The sequence below is a fragment of the Chroicocephalus ridibundus genome, chromosome 11, assembly GCF_963924245.1.
Source record: "Chroicocephalus ridibundus chromosome 11, bChrRid1.1, whole genome shotgun sequence".
NCBI classification, from domain to species: Eukaryota; Metazoa; Chordata; class Aves; order Charadriiformes; family Laridae; genus Chroicocephalus; species Chroicocephalus ridibundus.
Window position 1 is genome coordinate 3678994 of NC_086294.1, and position 20839 is coordinate 3699832.

Here is a 20839-nt window from a genome sequence, read left to right on the forward strand (position 1 = left end):
ATGGAAAAAGAAAGCCCTACCACCCAGCATATTTATTTAAAAATCCGACGTGGACATACAAAAAGGCAGTTGCTTAAGTTGGGGATAGTTTCAAGTGTCACACTTCAGCCGTTCTGCGTCTCCGTTTGCCCACCTGTAAAAGATGTGTACCTGCGATTAGCTATCTCAGGAGCTGCTCGGGTGGCAAAAAGCATGTCTATTTTTCATAGAAAACTTCTAGAGAGACTTGCCAATCTCCCAAGCCCAGAAGAAATTCTTGGCAGGTACCTTCCTTCTGCTGATCGGTCTTAATGAGAGTCTAGGTCAGGACTCCGGGTCGTTCCCGGGCTGATCTATGGCCGTGATGTCATGTTCCAGCCGGGACGTATTTTACAGAGGATTGTACACGTCGCTTCCTTCACGTCTCCAGGGTTGCTGTAATTATGCATGAGGCCGGTAACCAGCACGTTCCAGCCGCGGTGAGCTCAGCGTGGTGGGTCGGGGCAGCCGCGCTCGTACGTCCCCTGGCACGCAGGGCTGTGGTTCTGGCCGTGCTCACCCGAACCAGCCCCGTCTTGCAGCCTGTTCCATCCCTCTCAGGTAATACTAGCTGAAAAGCTGGCCTTTTTTTGACTCCGTTTTAGTGATATAAACAATTTTCTTGTAGCAGGTAGCTAGTCTGGGTTGCCACCATCGCTACGCATCTGGGGAACTGCAAATACCATGGGAATATGCATTTGAGAGACCATTGAGCATTACTCAGCTGCTCTAAAAAGACGTATTATTAATAGGTTTCATCGGAAAATGCTTATCATATTTTAAACATCATTTTTCAAAAAGGCATTTTCCAGATTTGGTGGAATTTTCAGTCGTACGTTTTCTCATTTGATTGGGGGAAAAAAAAAAAAGTCTAAAAATTACTTATTTCACTGTGAACTTAACTCACATATTTGTAGTACTGACCTGAAAGTCCCTGAACTCCAAAATGGTAAGCAAACCTCCCCAAAATTCATGTAAGATCAAGAAGATAAGCTGGCTGGTATATAGGAGACAATTTTGCTAGAGTAATGGTAGAGACTAACGCTGGGGGCATCCACACGGTAGGCGAGAGCCATGAGCACTCGGGCTCCATTCCCCCTCTTTATTGGGGTAGAGTTTGGGGGTGCAGGGGGGTGGCTGCAGCCCAGGGAGCAGTGCCATCCTTTGCAAGGATGGAGACACGCGCACAGCCATTGTCCAGCAAGAATTGACTGGAAGCAACTAAAACAACAGCACACAAACTGCAATTTTTTTAACGTCCGTACTCTGAGCAGGGTAGAAGAGTCTCCTGAGTTGCCAGATTTCGTGTCGTGGATGAGTAGCCTTCCGCTGGCCTGGGCAAAAGGGCTGGATGGCTCCTGTGGCTCTGGTGAAAGAAGGTCCTGGCGTTGTTCGGTGCAGGCCAGCAGTCTGAAGGCGCAGGTTTTTGCGTGGAGGGAGAGCATTTCTGCCTCACCGCTGCGTTGGAGCTTACAGAGACGGGACAGGACCGAAGGGGTTTGTGCAATTTCTGGATTCAGGAAACATCTTGGACCAGGCGAAAAGGCTGGCGTTTGCCTATTGACCAATGCGAGGTTGTTAGATGATTAAACAAAACAGCATTGTAAAGCTATTCTGGTATTTTGCAGGCCCTGTGATTTCCTTTTAAATACCTTTTAAAATGTGGTGTTTGTACCTGGCACTTGAATTTCTAGTAAGATGTTTCCCAAAGCAGTTTTGTGACGCTCTGGGTTTCAAGGACGGATGCTCCTCGTACTACTAGGGGGTTTGAAACAGTCTGGGTCTGGTAGCCCAGTCCTTACTTGCTCCAACGTAAGCGAGGAGGGAATCAAACACGAGATGAATGTTTGGATCTGGATGAAAAGCGTGGAGCTTGGGTGGCGGCTCAGGTCCCTGTCTAGGTCTCACTGAGTGAAAACAGCAGCCGGGCACACATGTGATGAGTTGTATTTTCATCAGTGAAATAATATGTGCTATATCTAATGAGCTTGGGTACAATCTGACCGGGAGAGCTGCCAGCATGGATTGCCTGTTCTGTTGCATGACACTGTCTAATTTCATTTTATTTATTACCCCGTGTAGCACCTATAACAACAACGTCTGGGCGATGACAGAACAATCATTCTAACAAAACACACCGTATAGTTTTTATGGCCTTTGAGACTCGTACTGGCAACTTCACGAGACGCAATGTTGAGCGAGGTAGACCCACTGGTCTGACCCAGTCTGGCGGTCTCGGTGATGGACGAGCTGTGGGGCCAGGGCAGGAGCTCTGCACTGCCCATCTTTATCCCATCTGCTGGAGTATCTCTCAGTGTCTGCTCAGGCACCCAGTGGTCCCTCTGATTCAGAGGACCAGGGCTGAAGCCAGCTTCAAGAGCCAACAGGTCTTTCCACCTCTACATGCTATAGCACAAGTCCCAGGAACTGTCTGGAGCAATTTCCCCATGTGTTCACCTACAGCAAGAGTATCATAGAATCACAGAATGGTTACAGTTGGAAGGGACCTTAAAGCCCAGCCAGTGGCACCCCCTGCCCTGGGCAGGGACACCTCCCACCAGCCCAGGTTGCTCCAAGCCCCGTCCAACCTGGCCTTGAACCCCTCCAGGGATGGGGCAGCCACAGCTTCTCTGGGCAACCTGGGCCAGGGGCTCACCACCCTCACAGCAAACAATTTCTTCCTCAGATCTCATCTCAGTCTCCCCTCTTCCAGTTTAAACCCCTTCCCCCTCGTCCCATGGCTCCCCTCCCCGATCCAGAGTCCCTCCCCAGCTTTCCTGGAGCCCCTTTAGGGACTGGAAGGGGCTCCAAGGTCTCCCCGGAGCCTTCTCTTCTCCAGGCTGAACCCCCCCAGCTCTCTCAGCCTGTCCTCACAGCAGAAGGGCTCCAGCCCCTGAAGACCATTCCTGCTTGCAGCCCCGGAGAAGCACCCCGCCTTTGCTGCACTATTGCCTTCGGATGTTATAGCTGTGCTATTTCTGCTGCACATCTGGTGGCTGCACCGATAGGTTTACCCTTCAGACCATCCATTTTTGTCAAAATCCACCTGCGCTCCCTTCTTAAGTTTGGTTTTGGTCCGTCACACGTGACAAACTTCAAAAGTGAGGGCCATAAAATTTTTCAGAACCAAGAATATAATTCTTATTTAATATCCACTTTCAGTACTTCTTTTTTTCTTTCTCAAAAGCCTGCTGGGAGCTAGCAGTATTAGGAAATTTTAGGCCGGAAAAATTCAGTCTGAATACATCTAACTGTCGTTCCTCACGCTATTTAAAACTGGGAGTAGGGCTGAGGACCTTTAGATCCCTCTATTTTCACAATAATCTGAAACAATTTACTGTAGAGTTGCAAAAAGTGACCTCCCGGATTGCTCCCGGCCTGGCACTTGAAGGTTTGTAGCAGCTTTTCTCCCTCGGTAGTTTTAAATATTTTGAATTAAATTGCCTAGTTTTAGAAGCCAACAAGTGAAAAGGTAGCAAAGACTGTGCCGCAGTGGAGCAAGGAGTGTAAAAGGTGACTCGGTGGAATAGGAAGCGCAGCGAGACGGACTGACCTTGTTTTCATCTTTTAAGTGCCATTTAAAGGTCTGAACTCTTTACAATTATTGCTTTCCCAAGCCGGTGTGAATCAGCAGTGTGTTGCAACCCTTCTTTGACAGAAATGAAAGCTAGATTTTTTTTTTCTTTATTTTATTTTATTTTTTTTTCCAAGCAGCTCATCTTTCACTGGGGAACATGAGAAAGGGGCGAGATTCCCAAAAACGCTCGGCAGCCTCCTCCGAGCCGTGCGCGACGGCGAGCCCCGGCGTCCTGACTTCATGTGCGGGGATCCTGCTGAAGCAGGGGAAATTTGAGCTCAGCTGTGTTGAAAATCTGTCCAACTCAAGCATTTTACAGATATTTAGGCCTTGTTCCACTCACTATTGCGAGACTTAAGCGAGACAGGTTATAGGTTTAAATTCCCTTGAAACCGGTGGCAGGGAGACATGGAGGCATGTTCTAAAATTGCCCTGTTCTGCATCTTCATTAAGTATCTTTAAAAATCGGGCTGGAGATTATCTGCCTACGATCCCGCCGACCCGAGTTTGTATTTTTAACTGCGAGACTGTGCCATTTCCCCGTAGATAGCCACGAAACCAAATAATGAGACGAGAAGGAAAAATGATGAGATGATTCTTCTTACAAGTTCCTTAAAAAAACCTAGGAATATGGCAGTGGTTTTCTGTAAGGCGGGGATGTGACCTATTCTGCCGTGCCCCTGTGAGATAAGCTGTTCTAACAACTTGCCTTGGATTTTGATTTCTCCCTGAAAGCCTCGCCTTTTCGCTTGGAAAAGATAATATCCTAAACATATGTCTAATGATTGATTCTCTGTACGTATATGCGGTGCGTGGAGAGCTCTCTTAAGGGAGCAAACGCTGCTGTGGTTGAGTCAGCAGGATGGGAATACTCATGTAATCAGTGTTTTTTAGTCAATATTTACTAGTAAGACAAAACAACTTTTTGCTCTGGGGGGAATATAACATTGCATTTCCCAATATAACAGCTTGTGGACAAACTATTTCGTTAACCCGTTGGAGGTGCTCCTAAAGCATCATTAAAACAAACAAAACTCAGTTTCTTTAAAGTATCATTTCAATTTGATCGACTTTTAATAATATTTCTCTAGAAGGCGTCCAGTGAATGATTTTTAATAAGCATCAAGGATTTTTATGTCATTTGAATGATCTGGCCACTTCATTAACACGTTGATAGAGTATGGTTGATGTGACCAGACAAATTCTCGTTAGAGCATGGATTACTTGTAGAGCTGTGGGGTCTGTTTTCCAGAACGTTTGGAATTGGATCTCTCTGGCAGAGATCATACGAACGCCCATCCTCCGCTCCTGAACGGGGAGGTGACTTCTAGTGCCTTGTAGACCTGGTTGGTAGTCTCATCTATTGTTGTTGGAAAGAAAAACAATGGCAGGAAAATATTCAAGGCAGGAAAACGTACTTAAGTTGTTGAGCCTGAGAGTCACTCTAGTAGCTAATGGCCATATATTGCCCAAGCTTGAGAATATTTGAGATATTGGTAACCCACAACTCCCTTTTGCGTTCACAAGACTTGCAGATTTTAAGGATCTCTGCCCCACGGTTCAGCTGTAGCGTGGGAGGTGGGGAAAGATGCGTTTTATCCAGAGTCACTGGCCGTTTTGTGTTCATTTCAATCGTGTCTCCTCCCTCGGGCGTAGGTATGTGCGCCCCGTGCACGCTGCGTCGGCGCGAGAAGGATCTTTCCCCTTCCCTTGTCCGTGCACTGATGTGAAACCCGTCCTGGTGGAGCCCTCAACCCCTGTCTGTGGGAAAATGAAGCAACTTGTCCCTTCTGCAGAAAAATACAAATCTTGAACTCAAGGTTATGCCTGGGAATTCGTATTAAATGTGAAAACATACTGGGGTAGCCAACTGTTTTTTGGATCCCTCGGTCTAATCTTGGAATTTTTACAGCCAGTTACATTCTGTAAATCATCTTGGTGATGTGCAACTGCAGTACAAGAAAATAGACGCTTTCAGACGAGTCCTGAGGATACTGAAATGAATCTCCACGTGAAAACGCGAGTCCCCTGTAAGCGGTGACATTTGTGTGTGTGAGCGTGCGTGTGTCATCCAGGATCGCTATTGTCTTCTGGATCTGGAGAAACCTCACCGGAGTGCTGCGGAGGAGTGGGTAATTGGGCAAAACAATGGCAAGGCCACAGAAACAAGGAACTCGTGCTCTTGGGGAGCACAAGTCAAGTCATTCTTGTCATCAGACATCCCAGTCACCTGCTGGGATACCTGGGGGAAAAATTAGGGTAGCAAAACACATATTGTTTCTTTTGTTAGAAGTGCCAAGTTCGGTGGAGATGAATTGGCCATCTGTTCCACTCCCAGCGACGTTCTGGCAAGCCGTAAAGCTCATTTTTATACGTTGCCACTTTCCATCAGCGCTAACAAAAGTCAGAGGGAATTGTTTAGTTTTTCCTTAGAACATTCTTCCTTTTGACAATGTGCAACCAAGAGCCGTTTCCACAAAGTTTTGTTCTCCCTCTGGCCTCTTCGTGTTTGCACAAGACATTCAGGTACCTTATCTCCAAGTGGCAGAGTAATCAGACACCTATTTAGGCTTGAAACTAAAACCCCTCAATGGGCCGCCCAACAAAGAGCTCTTGTCCAAGCAAACACCGTTCATCCTGGGGTCGGTCCTTTACTGATAGAGTCCCTGGGTCTCTGCGTGCTTCGTCTTGTAGGACAGTCCACATCTCTCCATTATGGTTGGGGTCACGGCCTTCGCCCACTGTTTTCCTTTCGTGGCGGAGATGACACACTATGGTCATTAGTCATGTCCTAATTGACTGCCGTGGGCTGCGGAGATATCCTCTAACACGCTTCTGAAGCTGCGGAGTTCCCCAGTGTCTGCATGCTCGAGCTCTTCTTGCATCTGATAAAACGCATCCAAGTCCATGCGCTGATCATCATCACCTGGGCTGGTTTTATCCGTGCGGGAATGTGGAATTTAACCTGCGCGCGGTGGATCTTATATAGCATTATGTATCGTATAAGACACATAAATCGTATGTATGAAATAGGGCTGAGCTGGTGTTTATGGTTTTCAGGACAGTCATTAGCACGTGGCTCTGGCAGATGGAGACGTCTCGCTCAGGTCCCACCTTTCCCCCGGCGGTGGCCAGGCTGGTGGGGAGGCAGAGGGGAGAGTAAGTGGCTCTGGTCTCTGAAAAGATGAAGCTGCTGTCTGGAGAAACGGACCCGTATATATTCAGATTTTCCAAATTCCTCGAAATACTTTTAATAATAATTCTTTATGGTATTTTTCCCTTCCTGAATGACTGTTTCTGAACGCAGGCCAGCCAGTTGAATTCGCCTGCGTTAGGTTTCTGTACCTACATACTTTGAAATTCTGTTTTACTAAACAGAATTACACCTTTAAAAGACGTTTCTGAGCTTTGCAAACTTGTTAATGAAGTCTCACTTCATTCAGTTTGATATTCTTTTAATATCGCAGGCAATGAACGAAATCAAACACCGCTTTGATTCCAAAGTGATTTCTTGCTGTTACGAAAAACGTAGGCAAAATTGCTCTTGAATTTTCCCTCCAGATAGTTTTCTTAGATAGATATAAGGGAGGGCCCGAGGAATTCGCTCTTTTTCAAAAAACCCTCCAACGTTAGCAGGTTTGTGTTTTGTCAAAGTCTTTGGGGAGTTTCTGCTCCAGCTTCCTTCCCTCAGCAGAGCGGCCCCGTGTCCTGGCCGCAGTCCTCGGGGGGCACAGGGGCGAGCCGCGGGGACAGGCAGGTGAGTCCTGGAGACCCACTTTCTCAAAGAGAAACCCTCTGCCCTGACGGGTGCTTTGCAGAGGCTAAAACCCCTCCGAAACCTCCCCCGCTCCGTCGTGCTATCCGTGACAGCAGCGGCAGAGTGCGCTTTGCCGTCAAAAGGCCATAAAAAGAAGTAAGCAGCAGCAAACAAATGTCCCGTGACAACTGTCAGGCCATTAAATTATAGAATAAATAATCCCAGCCTATTTAGATACCTAATTAGCTTCTGTGTGGTTACTAGAGTATGAAATAATACTCGGGTGCTGGAAAGGAGCCAGGGAATATTCACTTCCCGTCCCACCGCTGCGTGGATTGCTGCTGGCAGGTAACTAAATCCAATAATTACTAGCAGGGAATAAAAAAAAAACCCAAGACATGTCTGCTGTTCTCTCTCCAAATTGATGACAATTCAGCAAAGAGGTGAAAGAAAGTCTTGGAAACTGGAGGAATTTGAAATTCTCGGTTTTGGGCACGGTCCCCTTCTCCCTGCAGGTCGTCTCCCCGACCCACCGGAGGGGCTGCGGGGACGAGGGGACTGCGCCGCCTGCGGCACGGGACGCAGCGTGGAGGCAGTGAGCTGGGCACACTTCGGGGTGATTTTATCTACAAACTCCTGTGGCTTAGCCTTTGCCCTCACATCCTCGTGGCTCCGTGTCATCTCTGATGCTATTTACAATTTATACCAGTGAAGGAAAGGTAATTGAGCCCCTTAAGCTTTGTTTTGCGATCTGGGGTTTGTGTGTAGGTAAGAAAACAAGGAGACAAACTGTGATTCTTTCTTTGCATCTATCTACTAGGAAAAAAACTAGCTCTGGGACACTTGAAACTTGCCTGGCATTAATGAACATCAAGAAGCCATGCCAGAGCATCGCTGGTAATGCACCAGAACTCCCCAGTTTTGGGTTTCACCCTGAATGTTTCCTAGAGCCGATCAGAAGGAGCTGAACCCGGCAGCTGCGGTGCAAGTCTCTGAGCTGAAATCCAACACGGACAGCAAAGTAAAGCCCCATGGGTGGGAGAGAAAAAGCACTGTAGAGGAGGATGACACTCCTAAAAAGCGTGCTGGTATGTAATATGGACCTGTCTTCTCGGATTATTTCCACTGGGGGCTTTGGCTGAGACTCCTGTAAAAGGCAGGAGTATGCAGGGCTGCCGGTGCTGCGGTCACTCCTGTCCTTTGTGCGTCCCGTGGGAGGGAATTCCCTTTCCTTGAGTCGTCCTAAGCTGCTACAGCCAGGATAATTTGCACTTACCCTGCCTCCGACTGAGGCAGGCTGGCGCCCAGTTCCATGTGCCCTGCTCCGGGGGAACACGTTGCTGTCCCGGGCACTGCCTCTCCCCGAGCCCTGCCGTTCCTGCCTGGGGGCTTTCACAACCTGGTTTTGTCAAAGTGAGTTGTGTGACTTGAGGCTACTCGAGGAGAGCGGGGAAAGGGCTCAGGAGGGGGAATGCTGGGCTCGGGTCTGGCAGCGTTGCTGTCTGCGGGCAGGGATGCAGGAGCTCGGCTGCTCCCCGGGAGGGCACATCCCTTCACGGCTTCGTTGCCTCGCTGCCCCTTCCTGCCCTGAGCAATTATCTGTCTCGCAAGGCTTCACCCCGCGTATTTTTCTCACTGCCTCCTGATAAGCAAATGCAACGCTCGCAGTGACAGGGTGGAGACAGCTCTTAACTGTGATGGGGGGGATCGGGGAGTGTGAAAAATTTACTGTCCTGTTCATCACCCTGCAGTGTGGTTACAGACGTACGCACATGTCCGTACTTCGCAAGGCAACAAGCCCCACGCATTAATTCTCTCCCCCAAATCTATGGAAGGCAGGCTCCAACTGTGGTAGTAAATTACACACAGAGACACAACACAGATATATTGTCGGGCTCGGATTTTTCCACTCTGTGCGTTTAATTTGACTCAACAGTGTCGCCCCAGTTTCTGCAGATTACAGAGTCCACACTCTCAATCATTTCTATTGCTCCCATAAGGAGAGAATTTTGCTTTTATTTCTTTCTTGTGTGCTTGCACCTGCTGTGTTTTATTGTCCTCTTTAACCCTTTCATGGCACGGGTACGTTCTCTCTCAAACTGGTGTGCAGATGCCGGCGGTCTTGCCGTGCTGCGATAGGTAAGGGGTGTTTGACGGCTTGACTGGGAAGGCTCGGGAGGAAGAGGAGGGGAGGCAGAGCGATCTTTGTGTATGCCGGTGCCCTTCTGGTAATCCAACTCTGCAGTCTAGAAATGTGGTTTCAATTTTTCCGTTGAAATATGTAACGAGAAGTATTGCCAATACATACTGTAGTCCTCTTTTGTCGAGCATTTGAGTCGTTCTCCCGTAGCCCAACAGCTGGAAGAATTACGTCTTTTGACAATGGTATTTGACACTTAGTTTGCAAATTGGATTCGGATTTCAAAAACAAGAAGGAAGTAGGCTGGGGGTTGGTCACCGCATCAGCTCTTTCTTAATCTTTTTGTTGTTTTGTCTGCTTTGCCATCCAGTTGGAAAATCATTTCAATAGCCCAAGCTTGACATTGTCTTTTCTGATGGACCTATAAAGTTGTGCAAACAACTTTCCAAGACTTCCTTTGGGTGCCCACCTGATGGCTCCGCCAGGAAGAGACTCTTCTTTTACGTGTCTCTACTTCTTTTGAAGTGGAGTTTGGAGGTGGGAGACCATGGCTGGGTTTGATGGGCACTGGAGCTGTAACTCCCCGTTTTCCTGCTGCTCTGCCGAAAGCTGCCACTCTGCGCTGGCTTCGACTCCTTCGCAGAGCACAGACTCCAGAGGTTCTCGTTTGAAATTTAGAATTAGCATCTCGTGTGTGTGCGTGTGCGTGCGTTTCCTTGGATGACTTCAACACGTTTTGCAAATGTAATTAACGCTCATCCGTCTCCACGTGTCAGAAATTGAGGCGCAGAAAGTTTAGCTTAGCGGCTGTTGTTTGAGATGATAAGAGCTGTAACCTAGCACAGCACTCGGCATGTGGGAGGCTCCGTACTCATGTTTCTTCCATTTTACTAACGCATCGCACTTCTTCCCACTTCTTATTGACGTCTGTGGTTGGTCCTTCCCCCTCCATTTATATTGCTTCTCGGTGAAACTGAAGGTTTTCCAAAAGTAAAGTTCATTCTCAAGCTTTTCAGTTCAGCGTGAATGCGGAATGTTTTTGAAAATAGGAAGAAATTGTAAAATGGAAATGGTTTTCAGGAATTGTTGTGCACCTTCAGTCACCCATCCCGACTTTCAGTGGGTTTTCTGTGCTCTTTAAGATTTTCTAAAAAAAAACATCCATGATTTCAGAGCATTATTTTCAGCAGCCCATTGCTGAAAATCTTGGCATAATACGTTAATGTATCCAACGTACCGCGGCGTATGGTTTGGTATCTGTTGGATGCGTGTGCCGCCCTGTTGTGGTTCCCTGGGACTAACTGGTGTGTAGGACCTACAGCAACCTGCCCTGGACAGGCTGAGCTTTGTAGGTTGAACGTAGACCTCTGAGGGAGGTGGGATCCATCTTCAGGGGGATGAGTAGAGGCAAAGGCTGGGGAATGCCCATCTGTCAGTCGTGTGGAGAGGAAGGGAGTTAGTGATGAGCGGAGGAAACGTGTAACGGTGCAGGCTGGGGAGAAGGGAAGGTCACGGTCTAGATGTGAGATCTACAGGGAGAACCAGCACTACCCACGTGAGACGCTGCTCTGGTGGGGGGGGAAATTCAAAATATGGCTGGGTGTGCTCCCCGTGCTTCTGGAGCATTGCTCAGATCTTCCTGCGGTCCAGAATTGAACAGCCTGAGAGTTGCCTTGGGCTCAGCTTCCCGGATCTCTGTGCCCCATTTCGGATTCATGACTTGTCCCTCTTCTTACCAGCCTTTTTTGGTGGCAAGTGGTTTAATTACTGTGAAATTTCCATCTTGTTACCTGTAGGTCTCCAGCCTTGGCTTCCGTTGTTATGGCTGCTGCAGATCGCACATCAGAGCTTCTGTTCTCTGTGCTGTGAATCCAGCGCGGCATCACTTAAACCAGTCCGTGGTTTTCTCCAAAACAGCTCAGCTACTCTCGTGGCTTGAAAAAGATTCGATCGTAGGAAGAGAGGATGAAAGCAGGAGCCGAACCCTGCGTCAGAAAGACAAAAACCGTGTGACAGTGACTGTAGTGGTGTAAACTTGGCTTCTCTTTGCAGATACAGGCCCCCAGAGTGGTTGCAGGGGTGTAAACAGAAGGAAGTACAGGTGTGCTGGGGTGTGCGTATAACCCCCCACTGAATTCCCCTGCTTCACTTAGCGGCATCTTACCTCCGGCTTCTCTCCGGTATACATTTTGATGAAAATCCCTCAGTCCCAGTCTCATGCAGCCTTTACTGCTGCCGCTGATTTCAGTGTTGTTCCTGTAGCTCATCCCAAACCTAGTCAAATATTTCCAGAGAAGGGTTTAATTATAGAGCATTCTTCCCATGTTTTATGACATTAGCTAAGAGTGAGTTCCCATCCAAGAACTGAAGAGCCCACATTTGTTTGATTATCCGCTGTAATGTTTGTTTTTCTTCCCATCAGACAGAAATGGGCTTGTCACAGCACATGTCACTCCAGGGGCAGGGAGGTGTGGGTGAGAGGAGCGTGTTAGCACATCGCTCCTTGAATGAGTTGAAGCAGTGTTAATAATCCCATGCACAATCCTCCAAACCTTCCTGGAACCTCTCTCCAAGGCACAGTTTCCTTCTGGGTATCCAATATTCCATCACCGGGGAAGGAAAATGATGGGGTTTTTCAAAGGTGCTAATTGCTTATGTTTATCAAAAGTCCAAGAGTCTGCGAAAAGGTGCCGGGGGGGGTAGGGGGGGGCATTTCCAGCTAGGAAACTTCTCTTTGCCCAGCCGCTTCTGAGAACTCGGCCAAGGTGATTTATGGCCCCGTTCACCGGTGAACGCTTCACGCGGGGCTGGGTTCTGCTTTTAAGCGGTTGAATGTTTAGTATAGAAATGATTAGAAGTGACTAGACTAGTATATGACTCAGAGGCTGCAATAACGAACAAAACATGCAAATAGCCATTTATAAATGACAAAAGCTGTAACAAATTACTGCTCCACGGCTTGGCTCTGGAGAAGTTGGGAAGCAAAGAGCAGACCACTAAGGGAAAGGAGGTTAGCAGGGAGCGCGGATCCAGCTGAAGTTTGCGTCTCGGTAATCGTAGCGTTGCAAGATGTGAGAGAAGGATTATCCGTAGGCAGGCTTCACGGAGAGAACTCAGCGGCGGGAGGCTGAGAGTTGTGACACTTCAGCATCCAAGCCTGGCACGATGCGTCTTCTTCCTGCCACACCACCTGGCTGACCAACGCCATTTAAAGGTGACAGCGACTTTGAATTTAGTTAACAAAAGGATAAGGAATATACACACAAAAAAAAGCAAAATTTACAAAATTCCAACCTCTAGGCATTATATATTAATCTAATTTATTAATATACAATAAAATTGTATCTTTAATCTCCAGGCATTGTATGGAGCCTGGCTGAAGGAGCTCCTGCAGAACTAACCTCTCAGTTGAGGATACAGTCCTGGACACAGCTACTAAACTCTCCTTTGACTACTGCTGGCTTAAAAGCATTCCCTATGCAAATACACAGCAGGAGGAAGTCGGTGACTTCTTGCTGCAGGAAAGGTCAGGAAAACTTTCAGTTTTATGAAAACGCTTGGCCATCGAATGCTGCTGCCAAAAGCGCAAAGCAGAAATACATTTGCAAGTCACTCAGACCAGAAAAGTATTAATTGGTCTTTTTAATTCACGGAAGCGTATTCAAGTCATCTTATCGTCATAAAAATAACATTTCAGTTGCTTATAATCCAGGCGAAGTGCTGAAGGTCTTTTTGTTGGTCAGTTTATCACTTCTCCAAAAGGGCATGAAGGAAGTGTGGCTAAAAGGAAGATGTTCTCCCTTGGTATGGCTGGAGCAGCCCGCAGGCTGGTAACCAGTGAATGGGGTGTCCAGGTTTGGGTAGTGGGGGGTCCTCTGTTAGAAGAGGTCAGGGTTGCCCCGTGTTGGACTCACACGGCTCTGGCTTCTTCCAGCTGGCTCCGCAGGGCACAGCTGAGCCCAGCAGCGACGCTGGTGGCACCTCTGGAAAAGCATATTTAAGAAAGGGCAAAACCACCGGACAGGCAGAGGAGGAGGGAAAAAAGAGAGTGCTTATTTTAACAGGCAGTAAATTAAATAAATTTTCCCCAAGTTGAGTCTGTTTTACCCGTAACGCTAATTGGTAAGGGATCTCCCTGTCTTTATCTCAGCCCGCAGTTGAGGTGGTAGCAACCATATGGCCATTGCAGGTAATGTTCGGTGTGAAGCGGTGCAAGGTGCTTTGTTTTCTGCGCGGCCAACGCGTTCTAGAAAGATCAAGTGTCCAATGGGTCATTCCAGGACTTATTCTATATAAAGAAGAAAAAAGATCATCATGCATGCGCTGGAGAGCGCAGGCTAGTTCAGAGCTTTATGGCTTTCCTGGCTATCTTGGGCAAACCATCTCTCTTCCTGCGCTACATGATTCCGTGTTAGTGCTCTAGAAAACAACGTTAGTAGAAGAAAGGCCCCCAAAGGATTCAATCAGAAGTTTTCCAGTGTTTTCTGGTAGCCTTCAAGCAGGTATTTGCGTTAGTCAGCAAATTACTGGGTTAATGACTTTGAATACCACAGTCGTGTTCTAGCGCTGTCACCCTCTTTCCCTCTAATGACAATGAAATTGTAAATATGAACACCTTTAATTGCAGAAGCAAGGGCAAACCTTTCCGAATCACTGGGGTGGGAGAGAAAAGACTTGTTTTTGAAGGAAGATACAGTGCCGTGCAGTGGCAAACTTAGTTTTCAAGCACAAAAGACATCCCTGCTTTATGTTAATCTACAAATTGAGGCCTAAAAAATTCCTGTGATCCCTTCGGAGCATAGCAGGTAACAACGTCAAATACTGAGCTGAGAAATAACTTTTAAAAAAACGTCAAAAATGGCACATAGTGATAAAGAGTGAAACGGTATTTCAATTGTCCTTCTCCGAATTCTTTTTCTCCGTGTTACGCCATGCAGCCAGAAGTATTAGATCGTGTGACGGCGCATGCAAATAATGGCACTAACAGTCAAACAAGCCTGCTTATCGTTTCTGGCATGATTACACCTGGCATCACCTTCGTGCTCCGATTAAATAGCAAAGTCTGGGAGAGGGAAATAGCCGTTATATTGCAGCACGGCAGCTGGAGTCCTGGTATGAGCCAAATCATGCAAATTACATAGTGCCCCCAGCTCCTTTGAGTGACAGGAACGTGACTGATATTCAGAATCTCTTTACCCGTCAAGAGCAGCTGACTCAGGAGAGTCACACACGGGAGAGGTGTCTTCTCCAGCCGGTGAGGCTGTTGGGTCAAGACTGGGAACTGTCTGGAAGGTCTGCTTTAGCTAGCCACAAAATTAGTAGTCTGTGTCCGGGGCTAGTTGAGTGATGCTTAGTTGGTCGGGTGGCCAACTGGGGCTAGCTTTGTGGTGGCACTTGGGTGTCCGAGTCCAAAAGCCCTGGGCAGCCCAGATATCTGCGTCTTCTCCGCCTCTGCCTTGGGGCTGTGGGTCGCACTGCGGCCAGGATGCAGTACTGGGATGTGGGACTCATCGCTCCTCCTCGCCTGACATCCCAGAGCTTCCAACACTGCTTCCTTTGGGGGTGCATCCTGCCATCCACAATGTTTTCCCTCGTATCGGGATGGGCCTTAGGCTCTTCTGGACACAGATAATGACCGGTAACAAAGCCAAACAATTGCAGTGTAGTGTTTCCTGTTGTCCCAGTGATACACTGCATTTATTATAGCCACATCTAATCGAAGGCACTGCAAAGCATCACAGTCCCACCATGTGGAACATGCTTCCTGGGAAAGCTGTGCTACCCAGAGGGGCTGCATCCTCCCCCACTCTTCCAGGAAAACCGGCGCCAGTTGTGTTTCATTTAATGCTGAAAACCTTGTCCTGGGTTTTGTAGGTCACGTACTTTTCTAAAAGGCAAACAAGCAGGAGATGCGGTGTGGTATTAGCAACTTCCAGCACAGCTCCTCTTGGATGCCTTGAGGTCATCCCTGCGGTGGTACATCATGTCTGGTTCTTCCAGCCCTGGCCATGACCTGTGCCTTTGCTGAGGACATGTGTTTTAGCCTGGCCTTCATCTTTTTGCGTATCGAGCTCTAGAGAGCTCTTCCATGGGTTTGCTTGAGTCATTCCTCCCTTTGTGCAGAATCCTTCTCATTCCCCGGGCTGTGGGGTGGTTTCTATCAGGAGGTAAATTGGCGTAGGTCAGAGCATCAGACAGGCTTGTGAGGTTCAGTAGATGGCATGCAAAAGGCAAAGCGTGATTCATTTGAGACCAGCTGGGGCCAGGTTTGGGTCCCTGCACCCTCATCTTCTACACTTTATTCCTTGTGTGCTCCCCACGGTTGCTGCTGAGAGACAATTGGGTACGTCGGTCTGGCCAAGGGAAAGCAGTGACCGTCTATGTACAGAAATTTCGTCAAAGACTGAAAAACATTAATGCTAGTCCCGCTCGGAATCGGTTTCCAAACTTCTTGCATTAAGCAGGATTTCACTGGGGGCCAGTTGTGCTAAGCATCCCTCTGACTTTTCAACAGAGACGCGAAGGGCAATGCCAAATCTCCTTTTCTTCGACACAAAGCTAAGTAGTTCTTTGGCGTGAATGGAGCAGACTTGCAGAATTGAGAGATGGAAGATACCTGTTAGGTCATCTTGTCTACCCCTCTGCCAGCAAAGTGCTTTTCCTAAAGTATCTTCCTAAGAATATTGATGAGTGTAGTTATGAAACAATTCGAGTAGGGCCATGCTGCTTTCCTGGGGGAGGCTGTCCCCGAGTCTAATGAGTTTTGCTCTTGGGTAACTTTCCTTATCTCAGGGCTTTTTCTGTCACTTTTATTGATGAGTTTTTGCTTTAGTGCTATGATACTTTTTCTGATTTTTACTGATTCGCACATCTGAGGGCCACTAGGGACCACTGGCCTTCCAGCTTGGCCCCTTCCTGACATTGTTGAACCGATTTCTGCACATTTCTTAGGTTTTGTGTCTGCAGCTAAGGCAAAACATCTCTTGAATTCCCTGAATAACAGTTGGGAAAAGGCTTCAGTGCATGAGCTCAGAGCAGCTCTGACTCATCCTGGTACCCAGCCTTTGGCTCCTGCGGGGACCAGCATGTCCTGCCAGCAAGGCGTTCCTGCGCAGGTGGGCACTCTGCATCGCGCTGCCGGGAAATTGCTCTTTCAGCCAGACCTTCCGTTTTTCTCCGGCGTATGAGCACAGGGCTTAAATGGGTACCTGATCTCCACAAATGGTCGATGCCTTCATGCTACCTTGTGTTGAGGTCTGCCTGCAGTGGTTGAGGAAGGGGGCTTGCAGGGCATTTAGAATCATAGAATCGCCTAGGTTGGAAGGGACCTTTAAGGTCATTGAATCCAACCATCAACCTCACACTGCCAAGTCCACCACTACCCCATGTCCCTCAGCACCACGTCTGCCCGGCTTTTAAATACCTCCAGGGATGGCGACACCACCACTGCCCTGGGCAGCCTGTTCCAGTGCTTGATAACCCTTTCTCTGAAGAAATTGTTCCTAATATCCATCCTAAACCTCCCCTGGCGCAACTTGAGGCCGTTTCCTCTTGTCCCATCACCTGTTCCTTGGGAGAAGAGACCGACCCCCCGCGGCTACCCCCTCCTTTCAGGGAGCTGTAGAGAGCGAGAAGGTCTCCCCTCAGCCTCCTTTTCTCCAGGCTGAACACCCCCAGCTCCCTCAGCCGCTCCTCACCAGACTTGTGCTCCAGACCCCTCACCAGCTCCATTGCCCTTCTCTGGACGCGCTCCAGAACGTCCTCCATTCCTGCTAAAATGCCTGACTAAGCTACGTGGAAGTAAGATCAGTGTCAGGGTATGTTCAGACCTACGTGCTCAAGCGTCGGCTCCCCAGCCAGCCATGCATGTCAGCGTTAGAGATGACGTGAGGCACGGAGCGGAGCCCAAGTGCAGAAGTAGAGTGAGGTCCAACGCCAAAGTCCAAACTGCCGTGCCAATGGACCGCAGAGGCTCCGGCCGTAAGTACATATTGCTGGCAGGACAACAGCAGTGAGAAAAACAATCCCCAAGCAGTAAATACGGGCAAAGCTCTCGATATAATGGAAAAATACAGATGCATCTGTATTAGAGACTAAGACCTCTCTACAAGAGCTATTTCTAACCCCCACATTTCCTGTTAGCGTGGCTTTCCTAGAAATGGATACCGCGTCCTCGTTAAAGGACTCAACTGGGGCCTCTGGCTGTACTGCCTTTCCCTCACCTGCTTGGATGCCCATTTATTCCTGGAACTACAGCATCCGGAAAATAGCACTTTACAGAGCTCTTGCTAAATTCTGTGGTTGAAAAGCCACGCAAAACGAGCTATGGAAGTAAGCGTATGGAGATACTCGCTGCTTTCAGTGTAATATTTAATAAATGGGGTCATTTGGGATCCAGCTTTGCAGAATGATCTTCTGCGTGTTACTTGTTATATAAAAAGCCAGATAGCAGACATGATTTCTTAGGGTAGAGCGGAGCTGGTGGATACGTTTCTAACACAGCTCTTCTTTAAATACTTGTAAGATCTCCGTTTTGCAAATTTTCCTATTCTGGCAAAACATTTGGATTTTTTTTTTTTTTTAATGTTAATAGGGTCAAAGTATTTCAAATCTTACAATTTCTTTTGAACTCTTCTGTTTCTTTCAACTGCAGTTTTCTCTAAATGAAAACTGCAGACTTCCCAGAACGCTCTGTTTTTGAAAAATTATCTGCCATTTCAAAGCATTTTCAACCGCTTTGCCCTTTTCCCATTGACCTTTGAGCCACATGGCTGATTCCAGCCAAGCTGGAGAAGAGGAGTAGAAGTCATGGAGATGACTTCCAAGTTCGTGAGAAGAGGTCCCAGCTGGAGGATGGACACCGGGGAGCCCGGAAGGAGCGGTGGGAGGAAGGGAGCGAGCACGGCGGTGACTGCTGCCGGGAGCCTGGCGCAGCGGTGGGCTTCAGAAATACGTGGATTTACCTGGGTTGCATCGCTTTGCCACCGCGTTTCCCTTCTTTGATGCACGTTGAAATAGAGGGCAAGTTTTTCTGGACAAAACCATCAATTTCAGTGCACCTTTACAGCGCCCAGTTTCACACACTTGCAGTTTCCGATGACTACTACAATAAATAAGTCGCACGGGCCGCTGGCCTGATCCGTTCCCCTGTGGCAGGGATTTTCCTACTTGGTCTTCTGTTTTTCTTTTTACGGCCGGTAGTTCAAAAAGATGCTTCCCGAGAATTCCTGTAATCACCGAAGATGTCGGATCTGTCCTTGTCAGTATTTCTTTCTGAACGCTTCTCTCTGTTGTGCTGGTAACACTCGGCTGTATGCGACTTCCCTTACATTTTGGCAGACACAGGGAATTTCAGCAGCAATAAATTTAAATGGATAGAATTAAGAAGGAAGACAGCTTTTTGGAACAGAGAGCAAGGCTTTTTTTGGTGGTTTTATTTTTTTGTTTTGGTTTTTTTTTTTTCCTAGATATATCGTGTATGAACTCTCACCTGGGACTGCTTTTATATAGAAAAAAATATCATGTGCCTAAAAGTCTATAGACTGCACCTGGAATTGAAAGTAGATTTCTGCTCTAGTCATATTTCTCAGTTGTCTGTCCCTGAAAGGAGCTCTCAAGATCAAACAATGGCTTGTCATATCTTTATTTCCTTGGCCTTTTGTTTGCGATTAACAGCGTACTTAGCATTTTGTTTACAGTAAACACTTGCGATATGTATGAAATAGGCATTTCTCGCTTTTTTCTGACAACTAGAAAGACATCGGTTGTGGGTGCCGCTAGCATAGATCTCCTTTTTTGGGGTGGCGCTGATTTGTGCCAGCTGAACTGGTGGCCGGAGCGCTCCCCGCTGCGCCCCACGCCCGGGGGCCTGCGGCGCGCCGCCTTTTGTTTCCCCACCTTCCTCCAGACGATCCTTCTTACCGGGGAAACTGGACCCGTCCCCGTGCACCAGGCAAGAAAAATGCCGTGGGCAGCCTTCTAATCCCCCCGCAAAGCTGGAGGCAGCACCTCCTATATCAAATAGCTGCTGCTCCTGCCACGGCTCCCTCCGGGCGCTGGCCTCGTCCAGTTTATGATGACGCCAACCGTGGGTCTCCTCTCGCTCCCCGGGGAGCCCCTTCCCCGCTCCAGCAGATCTTACCAGGAGGAATATTTTCCAGATGTGCAGCCTGAGCTGCCCCCCCCCCCCCGCTTTGCTCCTAGCTGTGCCCAGTTGCCTTGAGTGTGGTTTTCACGTAAGATGCTTTTAAGCAAAAGTATTGCAGCCTGGTAGGACCAAAGGAAATATTTTCATCGGCTCTGAAAAGAGTTAATGGCTGAAGGAGATCCAAAAAAACCCTTGGGAGGAATTGCTGTCCATAAGGACTTGGAAGCACTCAGAGACTGGCTCTTCTTCCCGGACAGAAACTCCACTCATCTGGCTCCTAAATCCGATGAGAAAGCAGAAGCCTCTTGTCTGCACTGCAGTGATTCGGTGCGTCTCCTGAGTTTTGTCCTTGCTCTTCATTCTGTGCACTACTGGATCTTCATGATGTGAACCACTGTAAATGGACTGACATCATCTGAGCATTGCCGACGTACACCGGCGTCCTTTCATCTACAGCAAGAGTCTGACAGTGGTCCCTACCTGTGTGCAGTAGGTAAATGCTGCCTGGAGAGACCCAGGTGGTCTCTTGAGATCAAGGGACCAACTGCACTTTTAAATCTGCTGTAGCGCTCCTGTTTTCATCTCATGCTTGTCATGGTAGGACTCAAGTATGGCCCGGAGGTGCAGCACGATGATTGCTGTCACCTACGTGTGAAGTTTCCATGATGTCTTATTTTTCCTGGACTGTAGGGTACTATCTGCTGTCCCTGGGGTGGGGGGTTAAGGAGATGGACTAGGATGAGATGTTGGTTCCTGCCCCGGTGTTTCTCTCTTTGCCTACTAAGTTCCCCTTATGGTTCCCTTACAAAGGGAAGGAGAACATCACCCACTGTGTGTCTTACCAGGTCCTTTCAATCCTAAGCCAGTGAGGGCTGGGCGTACCTATTCCTTTCTGTTTAGGGGTCAAATGCAACACAGGATGATGTTCCAGTTTTGACTGGGAAATCTGACCAGTTTGACCCTTCCAGCAGAGGACTGTAGTGTGCCAGCGGTGACACTGGAAGTTCATGGACAAAAGAGAGTGAAGATGACAAGCCTGTTTCAGTGGTGCCCGGCGACAGGACAAGAGCTAACGGGCACAAACGTGACCATAGGAAGTTCCATCTCAACATGAGGAGGAACTTCTTTGCTGTGAGGGTGGCAGAGCCCTGGCACAGGCTGCCCAGAGAGGTGGGGGAGTCTCCGTCTCTGGAGACATTC